This window comes from Rana temporaria, chromosome 4 (genome assembly GCF_905171775.1).
Source record: "Rana temporaria chromosome 4, aRanTem1.1, whole genome shotgun sequence".
NCBI classification, from domain to species: Eukaryota; Metazoa; Chordata; class Amphibia; order Anura; family Ranidae; genus Rana; species Rana temporaria.
Genome location: NC_053492.1, coordinates 8206530 through 8224263, shown reverse-complemented (window position 1 = coordinate 8224263; position 17734 = coordinate 8206530).

Here is a 17734-nt window from a genome sequence, read left to right as displayed (position 1 = left end):
TGAGAGGGCGATACTGACCTCAGCCATCTCTAAGTACGACACGTACCTCCATGAGGCACAGAGCACCAGGACCAGCAGGGCCAGGAAGCTGGAGATCCTCCAGAAGGTCACCCTGGAGATCAATGCCATTGGGCATGAATCCAGGACCTGTAAGGACATCGCCAAGAAGATTAATGATATGCGTTGGCGTGTCCGGGATAAGCTGGCCAGCATCAAAAGGCACCTCAGGGGCACGGGGGGCGGACAAGCTTCTTCTCTCAAGTTGACAGCTGAGGAGGAGGTCATTGCCATGTGCCAGGAGCAGGTGGAGGGCTTTGACTCCAGTGAACAGGACTTGAGGAGAGGTAAGTGTGTTTTATCCCCCATCCGGTTTGTAGCATGTGAGGGGGTGCAAGGGAATATGTGACAAGTGTGTGGGTCCACCAACATGTGAATGCTTTGTGTCATCCACAGATGTGCTGGAGGGAGCTGGGCCATTGGCTGCCTGTGTCCGACCCACGCCAACCCCGGAACATCAGCCTCAGCCTGACCCCCTGGGAAGCCATGTAAGATTGGTGGAGGTGAGTGCCCACACCTCTGCTCTAGAGGTGGTTGAGGAGGAGCCGGTGGATCTCCATCTTGAGGAATGCCTCTATCTTGAGGAGGTTTCCATCTTCCCCGGACCCTCAGAGAGCTCCACACCCATCAGGGGGACCCCCTCCCTGGGCTACCCCATCCAGGGGAACCCCCTCCAGGGCTACGCTATCCAGGGGAACCCCCTCCCGGGCTACCCTATCCAGGGGAATGCCCTCAAGGGCCACGACGGACAGAAGCCTCTCCATCCCCCAGGAAGGCTTTGAGGAAGACCAGGGGTGTAGCTGTATCCCTCCAAGAAGGACTGGAGAGGGAGCAGGCACGGCAGACATGCCACATGGGAGATCTAGCCTGTGACCTGCACCGTGTGGCTGACAGCCTGGCCTCATTTGTTGGGTCCTCAGCAAAGACCCAGGCTGAGTGCACAGTGGCTGTGCAGGGCACTGCAGCCGCTATGCAGCAGTACCTCACCCAGCAGGCTGAGCATATTAGCTCCATCTCGGACTGCCTGCAGGAGGTGAGCGCAAACTGCGCTGCCATGGTCACATGCCTGGGTAACCAATCCGAGACCCTTGAGGCCATGCGTCACCACATGGTAGCAAGGGGGTCCCTCACCATCTGGGGACCAGGGCTCGGATGTGCAGGCCAGCCTGGATCGTAATACCATGGCGATTGGGGAGCTGCAGGCCACAGCAGCAGGCATCATGGCGGAGGTGAAGAGTTTGGGAGTGGTCGTACAGGCCAACACTGCCGCTATCCAGGCGGAGGGTCGGCAGAACAGGCGCCTACAGCGCCAGGCAGCTGCGGGTGCAGGCTGAGGCCAAGAGCGTGCTAGAACGTATTGCTGTAGCGTTGGAGGGCATGCAGGTAACATCTGCCAGGAACGACAGCCTAGGGGATGCACCTCCTCCTGATGCCCCACCCCAGTCATCGCCACGACTATTGAGGAGCCGAACCCTGGGCACGAGGCCTGGCCCACGAGAGGGCAAATGACTCTCCTCTAGATGTATGCTGCTCAGACTATGAGCTTTATTTTTGTTTTGAGAGACGTGCACAGATGGATGTGCCGTCCTCCTGTAAGTGCATGCCATGTCGGACAATGGCATGATCCCTATTTTATTTTTTTTAGTCACTGCACACGGTCAGGAGTGCAGGCTACAGTGTGACTGGTGTGTGAATGTGTGTGTGACATTCCTGCCAGCAAGGCGTGTCACCTTGGATCGTCGGGGAGAGGTTATCCCCACTACCTTCCAATGACATTAAGAAATGAAGTAAAACAGCATAACAAAACCAAAAGTCATAACTGGTAAAAGGAGGGAAGAGAGAAGGTCTTTCACTAGCCATGGTGTTCAGCTCTGTGGAAGGGACTCCAGCCAGAGGCATCTTCAGGGGAAGTGAAGAACCTGTGAGACTCTCCTTCTTGGACTAATAAGCCGGCTGGGAAAAGCATGCTGTACTTCAGGCTCCTTTGTCTCAGGGAGAGCTTCACATGGCCAAAAGATTTGCTTTTGGGTTTCCACAGAGAAATCCGGAAAGGTCATAATGCCTCGGATCTCAGAGCTTCTAGCTTTCTGCTCCTCCTCAGCACTAGATCCCTGTCTCTAAAGTTTAAGACCCGGAGGATGAGCATGCGTGGAGGGGTTTCAGGGGCTCTGTGAGCTGCCGGCATTCTGTGGGCTTGTTCGACCGCAAAGAACAGGGAAAATGCCGTCTGTGGAAGAAGCTGACAGAGGAGGTGCTCGGTGAAGGAAGCAGGGTTGTGGTCCTCTGAGCCCTCCCGAGAGCCCAATGATACAGAGATTGTTTCTCCGGTTATGGTTTTCCGCATCCTCGGCTTGATATTCAAATGCCCGGACCTTAGTAGTAAGGGAGGTGGAATGGTCCCGGAGTAAGTCCTCAGTGTCCCCCATGCGGTGCTCAACTGCTGTCAACCAAGTCCGGAAATTGTCCATGTCCTTACGGATCAGCCCCATCTCTAGCTGTTTGGTGTCAATCTTCCCCATCAGGGTGGTTTGGCAGGTGTTGATAGTCTGCATTAGGGCAGTGAAATCACATCCCGTCGGATGTGAGTAAATCTTAGATATCCACTGCAGCATATGTTTCCCCAGGCCTATGTGACATAAGACCGCAATCATAAAATTCCAGTTAACACGTTCAAATGATTTTTCAGCATCTGTGCCTATTATAACGCATGGATTACGAGTCTCCTGTGCAGTGTGGATAAGGTTTAACACTTTAATTGTATTATGCCAAGCTTCTCTAGTTGGGATAAATCTCACTTGGTTAAGATTTATCAGCGGTTGTAAATGTTGCGCAATTTGAGTGGCAATAATCTTCGTAAATAATTTGAGATCGCAATTTAGGAGTGATATCGGCCTATAGCTACCGCAGCAAGTGGGATCTTTTCCTTCTTTAAGGATTACTGTGACGTGTGCTTTTTAAGGTATCGCTAGTGAAAGGTGTTTTAAGGCCACTTCCTACCAGACGGACGTCCCTGGACGTCCTTGACTTTGAGCTGGGATATCTGAAAGATGCCTGCAGCTACAGGCATCATTCAGATATTGTTTTTTAGAGCTGGTGCACAGTAAGAACAATCATAGCGGTTGTTTAGGAAAAGGAGAGAGAACATACCATAAACAACACTTTTATCTAGTTGCCCTGTTATGTTCTGCCATAAAAATACTGGGGGGAAAAGTGTGAGGTTGATTCTGTCAATAATACAGTGTACTGTCTGACAGCGGACAAATATTATGTCTGTTGCGGATCTCATATAATCAGGGACCTCCATCCCAGTCCCAGTATATCTCTTCTGGTTGATCCACCGGCTTCTCGATCTTTGGAATAATTTCTCCCTAACGGGATGAACACCTGTTCCTTATAAATGTCTGTCTGAAACTTGCATGAGGCTGGGTTCACACTACTACACTACTTTCATCCTACTTTGCTCTGTGTTCAATGTTTCCCTATGAGAGCGTCTTGTAGCGTCCTACACAAGTCGGTCCGACTTTGAAAATGCTCCCTGTACTACTTTTGGTCCTACATTGATCCTACTTCAGGCCCATTGAATATCATTGAAGTCGGACCAAAGTAGTATCCTGTTCATGAAAGTAGGATGGATGTAGGACCAATGTAGGATAAATGTAGGACCAATGTAGCAGAGCAAAGTAGGATGAAAGTAGTGTAGTAGTGTGAACCCAGCCTAACATGAACTAATTGTCCTTCTCTGCACACCCCTGAAGAAAGTTACCCCCCCCCCCCCCAAACGCGTCGGGTGTAAAGAAGGTTTTTCATCTATTTACTTATATGGTGACAATCAGTAGAACTGTATATTTTAATTCAATATTTCATTTTTTTTGATAAATACCATATTTATCTGCCTATAGCGCGCACCGGTATATAGCACGCACCCCTAATGTAGAAGGGAAATTCCTGGAATAAAAAAATGAATTACTTACAGTTTTGGTGTCTTGCCCGCAATCCATCGGCAGCCTTGTCCCGTCCGGCGTCCATCTGCCGCCTTGGTGGTGTTCTCCCCACTTCTCCCACGCTGTTCTTGAGCCGATCCCCGCTTCCCGCGCTGTGTTTGAACGCCGCCGCCGACATATACCGAGCGCAGTACACTCGGTCATGCTCGGCTCCTCTCGCATAGAGGCTAGGAGGCGGCACAGGGCGTGAGCGCGAGCGGAGCCGAGCCTGGCCGAGTGTACCCGGTCATTTTTAGTCTTGTAAGAAAACGTTTTTTGTCATTAAAAAAAAAGGTTTTTCAAACTTCATTTTAAAAAACGACGTTGCCTACACACCATCGTTTTTTCAAAATGCTCTAGCAAAGCGCGGTTACGTTCAACACGTACGACGGCACTCTGTTCCATTCAAGCTTGCGTCATAACTTGCTTCTGAGCATGCACGGGTTTAAAAACGTTGTTTTAGCCCACACACGATCATTTTTTATGACACAAAAAAAACACATAAAAAAATGAAGCATGTTCGAATTTTTTTTGGTCGTTTTTTAGACAAAAAACAACGTAAAGCCCACACACGATCATTTTAAATGACGTTTTTTAAAACGTCGTTTTATTTCATCACAAAAAACGACCGTGTGTACGCGGCATAAGAGTAATGTCCAAACCATATAATGTAACCCTTACATCGTCTAATATCATATCTCGATTTCCATAGCAGTCTCGAGAAAGAGAAAAAAAAACACAGGGGGCAAACACAAAAAAAAAAAAAACGCATAGGGGCAAACACAAAAAAAAACAAAAAAAATTAAAAAACAAAAATCCCACAAGGGGCAGACAAAAAAAAAAAACGGGGAAAACACAAATAAAACCCACAGGGGCAAACACAAAAATAACCCCCACAGGGGGCAAACACAAAAAAAAACACGGGGGAGAAACACGAAAAGAAAAAAAACCCACAGGGGGCAAAAACAAAAAATAAATAAATAAAAACCCCATGGAGGGCTAACACAGAAAAAAATATATATTTTGCTGGCTTTTATAATTTAGACATTATCTTAATGGAGACACATCTCCTGATCTGTAATGCTTCGGAGCAAAGTATAGTCTTCAGAGTCCTTGTAGCCTAAAAAAATTATTCTTTCCTCTTTTCTCCTAAAGTATATTGGTCTATCTAATCTAGGAAGACCTCGCTGTGAAATTTCAGTTCTGCTTGAATGCTATTCTCTTTCGGCTATCTGTCTGTGGGAATATCTGCCGCCAATCCGGTACAGGAAAAGGTTCTATCTCCAGAAAAATAAAAAGTCCCGGTAGATCCGCCTGTGATGTCAGTATGAAAAAGGCTGAGTTTTTTCGTATTGCGACCGCAAATGGGAACCTCCAGCAGTATGTACAGCCGTTGTAGAGTAGCCTTTGACAAGTCAGGTAATATTTTGACCCCTGCGCTGTCCAGCTCTATTATGCCAGGCTTCCACGCTGTTCTAAGTATAGTCTCTTTCTGTGAGAAATAATGGAGGCAGCAGATCACATCTCTTGAGCGTTTGGGATCTGTAGGTTTAGGGCCCAGTGCTCTATGGACCCTATCAAGTTCAATATTAGCTGGAGCATCTTCACCTAATAGCTTGTGGAAAATTTGACCTTGTCGCTAAGGTTCCCTTGATCTACACTTTCTGAGATGACCCGGAGTCGCACATTGTTCCTGCGACTCCGGTCTTCCAAACCTTCCAGTTGTAGCTGGAATAATTTTGCTGTTTTTGTATGGGAGATCTTATTCTTCTCTAATGCGGTCACACGCTGCTCTAAGGCTTGTGTCACACTTTCGTCTACTGCTAGACGCTCTGAGAGTGTCTGTAGCTCTCCATGTATAACCTGTAATTCTTTACCATGTGCTTCTTCCACTTTAGAGCCTCTATGTCCGCAGGCACGCGCATTAGACGCATACCTGGTGCCCCCACAGCCTATAAAGGACTGCTAGGAATGCTGCCCCTTGCGGTTTGATCTGCATCTGTATCCTGAGTTCCTGTTTGATTGATGTCTTCTGTTCCTGTGTATGACCCGGCTTCCTGACCTCACTTCCTTCTCCAGTCCCGACCTTGGCTTGTTGACCCTGCTCTGCTCTCCGTTGTTTACCCGTTGCCAAGACCCAGCCTGGACTTTGACTACTCTTCTGCCTGCTGTTTGCTATTGCTTCACGTATATGACCCGGCCTGTCTGACCCTGCTGACCTGCATCCACGGCTCTGCCTGACCTGCATCCACGGCTCTGCCTGACCTGCATCATCTGCCTCCATCCAGCGGTTCCCGTCTCACCAGCAACAACAGGCACCCTTACCTCACCGTGCTCCTACCACCACTGTTCCCATTCCAGTGGTCTCCGAGCCGGGGTCATACGGGAGGTCTCCCTCCACGCACCAGGCTCACACTCGGGTACATAACACGTAGCTTCCAGTTCAGGAATAGGGTTGGGCAAACACTTCGGCCCGAGCATGAGTTATTGAGTCGTTTGAACCATTTGTTGGGCCCGCCAAACGACCACAATGCACTGCGCCGCCGCACAGTGCATTGAAAGCCCTGATTGGCTGAAGCAATGAAAGCTTCCCCCAATCAGGGCACCGAGCACTGTCGGGGCCATGATTGGACACTGTCATGATGAATAGTGGCCATTTTCAATGTGATATGGAGTGGAGAGAAATAGAACAGGGCTCTGTTCAGTGCTATAATTCCTTGTACACACAAATTTCTGATGAAAAAAGTTACATGCAATTTTTTCATCGGATATTCCGACTGTGTGTGTGCCCCATCAGACTTTTTTCTGGAGTTTAGAAATAGAACATGTTTCCTTTTTTTCCGATGTCTGTGTGGAACTCCGATGGAGAAAAAAACACGCATGCTCAGAATCAAGTCGACGCATGCTCGGAAGCATTAAACTTAATTTTTTTGGGCTTGTCGTAGTGTTTTACGTCACCGCGTTTTGGACGGTCGGATTTTGGTCTGACAGTGTGTATGCAAGCTTGAACGGAATTCAGATGAAAAATTCCATGGGATTTTATCCCATTGGAAATTCCGATCATGTGTACAGGGCATTAGACAGTTAGTGTGCTATTCTGATTCTATTGTCAGTGTAGAATATTGGCTTAGTGTGAATCTAGGTAGGAATAGTTCGGTGTGAGTGTAGTGCGACCATTCATCTTTACATTTGTGTGAATCTAGGGATATTGTAGTTCAGTTAGTGTGAGTGTATCGATCGTTTAACACCTTATATTTCATTGTGTTACTGCAAATTTAACTTCATATAGTTCTGTGCTTTAATGCAAGTTTAACGGCGTATATTTAATTGCGTTACTGCCAGTTTAATGCCATATAGTTCTGTGCGTTACTGCAAGTTTAACGGCGTATATTTCATAGCGTTACTGCAAGTTTAACACCATATATTTCTGTGTGTTACTGCAAGTTTAATACTATATATTTCTGTGTGTTACTGCAAGTTTAACACCATATAGTTCTGTGCATTACTGCAAGTTTAACGCTATATAGTTCTGTGCTTTAGTGCAAGTGTAACGCCATATATTTAATTGAATTAGTGCACTTTTAACGTAGTATATTTCTGTGCGTTGCACGTTTGATGCAGTATATTATAGTGTATCCGTGCAGAGTGTCTGTGTAACTATCCATTGATTAAAGTGCATCCACTTACAAATTTACCCATCTTTATTAAATTGTATTAATAAGCACCACTCCCCCCCATCATGTCTGGGAGGACAACAAGAAGAGGCAGATGTTCCCATGGCACTGTAAGGGGGCCAGCAGCGTATGTGTCCACAGGCAAAGGTGGACATGGTCAGTCCTCAGGCAGGGCATAATTTCCTCTATTTAGTGATGTTGCCTGTGCTATCCAGCCACAGCATGCAGCGGAGGTGGTGAACTGGCTTACTAAACCATCCTCATCATCGGTCACCCAAGCAGAGACTAGTGCACAGTCCACTGCAGCTGCTAGAGTCGCTAAACCTGCCTCCTTGTCCACAGCTATTCCTGCCATAGCCCCAGCAGCAGCCATGGAGGAGTTGGCTGAGTTATTTGAAAACAGTGTCAACAACTTGCTCCTTGATGATGTACAGCCATTACATGATTCAGATGTAGGTTCTAAAGTTGAGGAAGGCAGGAACATGAGCCTACAGAGAGGGGAGAACACTGGTACACAAATTGGCATTCATGTTCCCCCAGCCTCAGTGTATTGCCAAGTTGTCTCCAGTGGTAATGAGGATAGAGGAGATGATGATGATCATAACGTGACTTGGGTGCCAGATAGAGCAGAGGAGGAAAGTGAGTGAGAAAGTGAGTGTGAGGCAGACATCATGTTAGAGTAGAAGAGCACACACCTTAACCAATCACATTGTGGAGCTGTTATCTCCCGGCCCACTTCCCAAAGCTCAGCTGTCTTGGCCTTTTTTAGTACATGTGCAACTGATCGCACTGTTGCTATTTGAAAACTTTGGCTCAAGCACATCAAAAACACCAATCATTTGGGTACCACATGCTTGACAAGGCATTTAGCCTGCCACCCATTGGCAAGATCACCTAAAAGCCCCACAAAAGGGGCACACATCTGTCCCTCCTCCTTACTGATCTCAATCTGCCCCTGCTATACCCCATGACCTCTCAGCATTCTCCACTGGCAGGGATAATGGTATAGCACAGGGTGTCCCAGGTCCTTACAGCACACCACCAGCTGTAGACTATAGTCTGAAAATTCCTCTGCCCCATCTGCTGCAGCAGAAAAAATACAGTCCCTGCTACTCACAAGCCCAGAGTCTAAATGCAAGCTTGTCAAAGCTGCTGGCTCTACAACTTCTGCTTTCCGCCTGGTGGATTCTGCCCCTACAGTACATTTTCAGAATGTGCTGTACCACAATGGCAGGTTCCCAGTCGCTATTTCTTTTCATGTAAGGCCATTCCAGCTCTGTATCATCACATGAAAGGCAATGATGTGGCATCATGGGGCAAGGCAGTCAGCAGCAAAGTGCACATTACTGCTGATACGTGGTCTAGCAAGCATGGTCAGGGATGATATATTTTGTTCCCAGCACACTGGGTAACTCTGCTTGCAACTCGGAAGAATGCAAAGTTGACACATGGGTCATGCCTGGCACATGTCCTAAATTTGATGGTGCAGCATTTCCTAACTAGGTACCCAGGGTTGGAAGATCTGCTAAAGCAGGCCAGAAGATTCTGTAGCAATTTCAGGCAGTCATACACAGCCAGTGCTTGGTTGGCTGAAATTCTGATTTGTGAAATTGAGTTTAGCAATGCTGCAGTGGCTGCACGTGCAGCAGAGGGCCGTCAACGAGTACCTTTGCGAGTATGACACAACGACAGGCTCGGGCTGGCTTGGCTTTTTCCCCACACCAATGGCTACTCATAAAGCTCACTCACTGTACTATCACCATTTGAGGAGGCCACAAGGATGGTGAGATAGGGATAAAACTTGTGCGCTACTATGTGTAATTTTTAAACAACTATAAACCATCAAACTCCAGTGAATATAGTGAAAATCAAAAAGAAAACATATATAGTACTTGTATAATAACTGTGAAATAGCTGCAACCACTTAGTAGTGTACTCAAAAAACACTGAGTAATCTGGTGCAAACAGAAAGAGATGGGAATAGTGCGCTTATTCAATAACATGCCATAAAGTAATATATCCAAAAAATAAAGTACCCAGACATAAAAAAATTAAGAAATATAAAGAAATATAAACAAAAGTCCAACTAAAGTCCAATGGTAGGAATCAGTTCATATAGAGATACATATCTCATAAGAATAACTTGATAGGAGAACAAACAAAGAATCAATCCAACATAGACTATTACATTTACTGTATGAATTGGCCGCTCACCTTCAACAATAACCAAAAGGTCAAACAAGGCTCATCTGACAGCAAATGAGGAATCCTGCTGGTGGATCTGTAAAGACATTCAGGTCCCAAGCAAGGATGAAAAACTGTGTCCAATCTTGGCATCAACACATCCTGGATAATTCTATATGTGGAGGAAAAGCTTGCTCCAAAGGATAAAACTTCTTGTATAAATGGCGCGGTTTTCACAGCATCTCCCAGCGATCACAAGGTCATTGTTGGAGGTGAGTGGCCAATTCATAAATTTAACAGTTGATGTTGGATTGATGCTTTTTTTGTTTTTTTCTCCTATGAAGTTATCCCTATGAGATATTTGTCTCTGTATGAAATGATTACCAGTGGCGTAGCGTGGGTTGTCAGTGCCTGGGGCGAGGCAAGTAATTTGCACCTTCCTGACCCATGGACTTACCTATTTTCAGCTAGCTCCAATCTGGTCACATGATCCACTGTGTGAGACAGCGGTGGCTGTAGGGAAGAGGAGAGTGTGCTTGATAATGACTGGTAAAGCCTGGAGTGATGACATTATGCATATGTTCCTATGTTCGAGAAAAAAAAGCGAAAAAATTATGTGGTCCAAGGCACCATAGGTAAATGGCCTCCATCCCAAATTTGAACAGAAAAAAGAGAGTTTGGTCAGCGGGACTTTAAATGAGGCCAATCACCATGCGGAGTAAGCATATAAGGTATACAGTATTGCTTAATTAGGTTCCAACACAAAAGGGGGGAGTTAGTTGAGGACTTGCAATGAGAGGTGTATGACAAAGAGCAGTCTTAGCAAAGAGAATTTTATTATGCCTTGTGATATAATATAAAGCATACTGAATGACAAAAATTGCATCCACAAAATCGCATAAACATCGCATAAACATGCTACAAATTACATATGCATAATAACACCATGGTACTTGGCATATCGTGGAGTAAGGACAAGTCCTGCACAACATGAACCACTGGAGGGGCTTGATAGTATAATGAGAATCTAGGAGTAAAACAGTATAAAAAACATAAAATCATCTGTATGAACATCATGCATCTACAGTTGTGTTCAAAATTATTCAACCCCCCAATGCTGTAAAGGGTTTTAGGGAATTTAGTGTACATTTGTAATTGTATTCAAAATGAAATCCTACAAGGACTTCTTAAAGAACCATATGCAACTAAAATGACATCAATTGGTTTTGTAATACAGTAGTAAATGTTTCTTTTGTGAATTCTTCATTTACACAATTATTCAACCCCTTAAAGACTACCACTCTGAAGAACAGAGGTTAATTGAAGTGTTTTCAATCAGGTATTGAAAACACCTGTGGATGTCAGGGAGCAGCAATAAAGCCTAATAAGCACCAATCAGGCAGCTTTAAAATGACTGTGATACTCAGCTCCTTCTAGACATTTACTGGTGTGGTTATAAACATGGTGAAGTCAAGAGAATGATCCGGGAAGACAAGAGAAGAGGTGATTACTCTTCACAGGAAGGGCAATGGCTATAGGAAGATTGCAAAGATGTTAAACATACCAAGAGACACCATAGGAAGCATCATTCGCAAATTCAAGGCAAAGGGCACTGTTGAAACGCTACCTGGTCGTGGCAGAAAGAAGATGCTGACTTCGACTGCTGTGCGCTACCTGAAGCGTAGAGTGGAGAAAAGTCCCCGTGTGACTGCTGAGGAACTGAGAAAAGATTTGTCAGATGTGGGTACTGAAGTTTCTGCTCAGACAATACGGCGCACACTGCGTAATGAAGGCCTCCATGCCAGAACTCCCAGGCGCACCCCCTTGCTGTCTCCAAAGAATAAGAAGAGTCGACTGCAGTATGCCAAAAGTCATGTGGACAAACCACAGAAGTTTTGGGATTGTGTTCTGTGGACTGATGAAACAAAATTAGAACTGTTTGGGCCCATGGATCAACGCTATGTTTGGAGGAGGAAGAACAAGGCCTATGATGAAAAGAACACCTTGCCTACTGTGAAGCATGGCGGGGGGTCAATCATGCTTTGGGGCTGTTTTGCTTCTGCAGGTACAGGGAAGCTTCAGCGTGTGCAAGGTACCATGAATTCTCTTCAGTAACAGGAGATATTGGATGACAATGTGATGCAGTCCGTCACAAACCTGAGGCTTGGGAGACGTTGGACCTTTCAACAGGACAATGATCCCAAGCATACCTCCAAGTCCACTAGAGCATGGTTGCAGATTAAAGGCTGGAACATTTTGGAGTGGCCATCGCAGTCACCAGACTTAAATCCGATTGAGAACCTCTGGTGGGACTTAAAGAAAGCAGTTGCAGTGCGCAAGCCTAAGAATGTGACTGAACTGGAGGCTTTTGCCCATGACGAATGGGCGAAGATACCCGTAAATCGCTGCAAGACACTTGTGTCAAGCTATGCTTCAAGTTTAAAAGCTGTTATAACTGTAAAAGGATGTTGTACTAAGTACTAAGATTGAATGTCAACTGGGGGTTGAATAAAACTGATAATGATGTGAGCACAGAAAAGACATTTGTGGTTATTTCATTATAAATGTTATGTTATATTTGTCTGACCTACACGTGCCTCTTTGATTTAATTGTAAGCAGGATGACTGAATGATCAAAATCAATGTCAAACTGGCCAAAACAATCAATTTCAGTGGGGGTTGAATAATTTTGAATACAACTGTATGTATGCCCGACGTGTTTTGTTGGGATATACCAACTCTTCAGGGGCGAATGCAATGGTGATGTCAACTGTATAGATGTGAGCACAGGACTAGAGCTGTTAAAATTGTCTGGCATGGGAGCTGAGGTAGGGACATGTGGACAAACAGGGAGCACAGTGGGCCGACACTTCTTGTTGAATCACATGGAATTAAGGAGCCAAGCATAAGTGAGAGCTTGCATATGAAGGTGTTGCCAGAGAGGTGTTCCTATGTTCCATCTGTTGTTGGTGCTCCCTCCTTTCCACACTTGTGACAGCGCCCCTCTAAATTTTGCGCCCGGGGCAGTGGCACCCCCCACGCTACGCCACTGATGATTAATACCATTGGGCTTTAGTTGGACTTTTGTTTATATTTCTTTTTATGTCTGGGTACTTTATTTTTTGGACATATTACTTTATGGCACATTATTGAATAAGCGCACCACTCCCATCTCTTTCTTTTTGCACAAGAATGGTGAGCCGTGACAATGCATGCATCAGTGACACAATCCCTGTCGTGTTCCTGCTGGAGCAGACTCTGGACAGTATGCAATTGAGCTGCTGGGATGCCCTGCACGTGCTTTCCAAAGGGTATTCAGTGCTGCTGGAAATTTTGTTACTGATATTAGAACACGTCTGTCCACAGACTCCGTGGACCGGCTGACATTTATCAAAATTAATCAGTCCTGGATTAGCAGCAGCTATGAAGCCCCTGATTCTGATGTCACGGATTAAGTGTTTTTGGGATGTAGAATCTCTGCAGGACTTCTAGGCTGCCTAGCATTGTGGATGTTGATTTAATCTCGAATACATTTTTCAGTGTAGATTTCATGGTTACAATTAACACCCAAAGACCAATTTTTTTCATCCCTGTTTGACAGGTGCATATCATTAAAATTTTTGACAGCAAGGCCAAGGCTTCCTTTAATAATAGTGCCTCTATAGGGTTACAATGTGAAGGTGCCACCGACATCCAAAGACCAATTTTTCCGCACCTTTTACTTCTATTCAAAGTCTGTGGAAGAGACACCAGAATTCATCCAAAAAAAAAACAATCTTGTTCCCAGTGCACTACATCATACAGACTGGCTCCTCAAGCCATTGCTTACAAAAATAAAGAAAGCTTGCTGGGAAAGTATACATCATTTTGCACAAGGATGGTGAGCCGTGACAATGCATGCATCAGTGACACAATCCCTGTCGTGTTCCTGCTGGAGCAGACTCTGCATGGCATTATGGACAGGGCATTTGAGGCAGAGCAGCAGGAGGACTTCCTTTGCTCTCAAGGCCCACTTTATGCAGACACCATTGTTCCTATGCCACACAACACACAAGAGGAGAGGGAGGAGGAGGATTCTGGCAGTTTTGGAGGCATTGAAGTAGAAAAAAACATACGTCAAACAGTAAGAAATGGTTTTCCATTCCCAAAACCCTTGGGAGTAGTACGTGGCTGGGAGGAGGCATACTATAATCCTCAGTGGCCCCGAAGAGTCTGCTTCTCATGCCTCCGCAAATTTGCGGTGCATTGGCTCTCTCTTGCTTCAAAGCCTGCAAAACGACCCAAGAATATGTGGCGTTAAGAAGGATCACTATTGGTTGGCAATGGCGTTAAGAAGGATCACTATTGATTGGCAACCCTCCTTGACCACTGTTACAAGGGGAAAGTCTCAGAACTCATCCTGTCCCCAAAGAGTGCAGAAGATGAAATCTCTTGAGAACACCTTAAAGAGAAGTTTATCTAATGCCTTTCCTGACTCTGGTAGGATACAGTGTCATTGAAAACGTAGTTTTGAGGCTTCTGTTGGTCAAGAGAGGAGCGGTGGAGAAGGCAGCCGCCTAAGTGATGCATTTCACATTTTTTTTGTCCTCGCTGCCCAGGGCTGTCAGCTTCCACATCCCATTGGCAGCATCTGCATCACACAGTGGACAATTATCTAGGGGCAAAAACAGAGATGGAGAGCTTTCCTGTCGACGATCCACTGGCTTACTGGGTCATGAGAATAGACCACAGGCCAGAACTTGCCCAGTATGCAATTGAGCTGCTGGGATGCCCTGCACATGCTTTCCAAATGGGTATTCAGTGCTTCTGGAGATTTTGTTACTGATATTAGAACACGTCTGTCCACAGACTCTGTGGACCGGCTGACATTTATCAAAATTAATCAGTCCTGGATTAGCAGCAGCTATGAAGCCCCTGATCCTGATGTCACGGATTAAATGTTTTTGGGATGTAGAATCTCTGCAGGACTTCTAGGTTGCCTAGCATTGTGGATGTTGATTTAATCTCGAATAATTATTTCGGTGTAGGTTTCATGGTTACAATTAACACCCAAAGACCAATTTTTTCGCACCTGTTTGACAGGTGCATATCATTAAAATTTTTGACAGCAAGGCCAAGGCTTACTTTCAATAATAGTGCCTCTATAGGGTTACGATGTGAAGGTGCCACTGACACCCAAAGACCAATTTTTCCACACCTTTTACTTCTATTCAAAGTCTGTGGAAGAAACACCAGAATTCATCCAAAAAAAACAAACAATCTTGTTCCCAGTGCACTACGTCATACAGACTTGCTCCGCAAGCCATTGCTTACAAAATAAAGAAAGCTTGCTGGGAAAATATACACTTTTGAGCCTTATAAATTCAATTTTTGCGGCAGCAGCTTCTATACACAGTGCAGATGTGCCACTTTTCAGGTAGACTAAAGCTGTGTACACGTGATCCGTTTGTTCGATGAAAACAGACCGATGGACTGTTTTCATCGGACAAATCGATCGTGTGTTGGCCCCATCTGTGTTTTTCCATCGGTGTTAAAAAATAGAACATGTTTAAAAATTTTCCTATGGATAAAAAAACTATAGAAAAATCTGATCGTCTGTGTGGAACTCCATCGGAGAAAAATCCATGCATGCTCAGAATCAAGTCGACACATGCTCGGAAGCATTAAACTTAATTTTTTTCGGCTGGTTGTAGTGTTTTACGTCACTGCGTTTTGGAACGGTTGAAATTTAGTCTGATACCGTGTATGCAAGATTGATAAAAGTCAGCTTCATCGGATATCCGACGAAAAAATCCATCGGAATAGATTCCATCAGATATCCGATCGTGTGTACAGGGCTTTAGGGGACCCCCGGACACTATATTGAAGGACATTTTTCATTTTTATGCTTCCACTTTAAAGCCCCATACACACTATCAGTTTTTCTGCAGGTTTTTGTCTTCAGGTTTACCCAAACCATCTAATATGAGGTCAAACCTTAAGAGTTTCAATTCGTATGCAATCAGGCAGACCCTTGCACTACATGGTTTTGGTAAACCTGAAGACAAAAACCTGCAGGAAAACTGATAGTGTGTATGGGGCTTTAGTATCAATAAATCACTGCTCATTTAAAAGTAGTGTTTTTTACAAACTTTTTTTTCATTGATAAATGTTTCCCAGGGCAGTACCCGTACCCCCATAACTACGGTATGCCCAATTACTTGCATATAAGGCTTTAAACTGGACACTTTCGAAAGTTCTGGTTCAAACCAAACAGGGGTGGTTCAGCCCCTCCCTACTGCTGACCACCAGTGGAGGGAAACTCTCCCACATTTATCTGGCTGGACACACACAGGCAGATACAAATCTTTCATACAATCTGATACAATCTAAAGAGTGTGGAACAGACAAGTGATCCCCACACAATTCAGGAGAATCCCCCAAGTTATCCTACAATCTAGAATCCTGTTGTGATGACTTCTTCCACTGCCCCTCCACCCCGCACACATGATTTAGGGCAGATTGGCTGAAGTGTGTGATGTGAGTGGCATGTCAGGCTGTTATATACACACACACATACACTCAGCCATCCCGCTGACAGTGGCTGCTTACCACGTGATCGCTCCGTCAAATGACGGAGCGATCACATGTAAACAAACCGGCGTGATGTCCGGTTCCTCTCTCTGTACAGTGTGAGCGGAGAGGGGAGAGATCGGATGCAGCAGTGCTGTGGGCTGGATGTGTAGTGCCCACAGCGCTGCTAAGTGACAACTTCAGACTAATCCATCCACACTCATCCTTACCCAGCCATCCCTCTGTCATACTTATCCACCCATCTATGCTCAGCCATCCATACTCCGCAATTGTCAGTGACAACTGCAGCCTAATCCATCCATCCACACTTAGCCATCCCGCCAACCATACTCATCGATCCATGCTCAGCCATCCCTCTGTCATACTTATACACCCATCCATATTCAGCAATACCCATCCATCCATGCTCAGCCATCCCATCCACCCCCTGCCATACTTAGCCGTACACAGCCATACCCGGTGATACCCAGCCATGCTCTGCAGTACCCAGCCATACTCGGCAATACCCAGCCATGCTCAACCATAGTCAGCTATGCTCAGCCATACTCGGCCTCTGTATGTGGCCAGGCTGTGGAATTTTCACACATGTGGTATCACCGTACTCAGGAGGAGTAGGAGAATCTATTTTGGGGTGTCATTTTTGGAATGTACATGCTATGTGTTAGAAATATTGTATAAATGGACAACTTTGTGTTAAAAAAAATGCGTTTTCGTTTTCTTTCCACATTTGTAGAAAAAAATGACATGTTCAAAAGACACATTATGCCTCATAGATTATACATTGGGGTGTTTTCTTTCCAAAATGGGATCATTGTTGGGGAGTTTCCATTGTCCTGGTGCTCCAGGGCCTTCAAAAGTGTAAGAGGTAGCCAGGAAATTAGATATGTAATTTATGCTCAAGGAACGCCTGAAGGTGCTCCCTGCATGTTGGGCCTCTCTATGTGGCCACGCTGTGTAAAAGTCTCACACATGTGGTATTTCCATACTCGGGAGTAATAGCAGAATGTGTTTTGGGGTGTAATTTGTGGTATGCATATGCTGTGTGTGAGAAATAACCTGCTAATATGAAAATGTTGTGAAAAAAAAAAAAAAGAATCTTGATTTTGCAAAGAATTGTGGGAACAAATGACAACTGTAAAAAATTCACCATGCCTCTTTCTGGAATGTCTACTTTCCAAAAGGGGGTCATTTGGGGGGTATTTATACTTTCCTGGCATGTTAGGGTCTCAAGAAATGAGGTAGGCCATCAGTACTTCAGGTGTGATC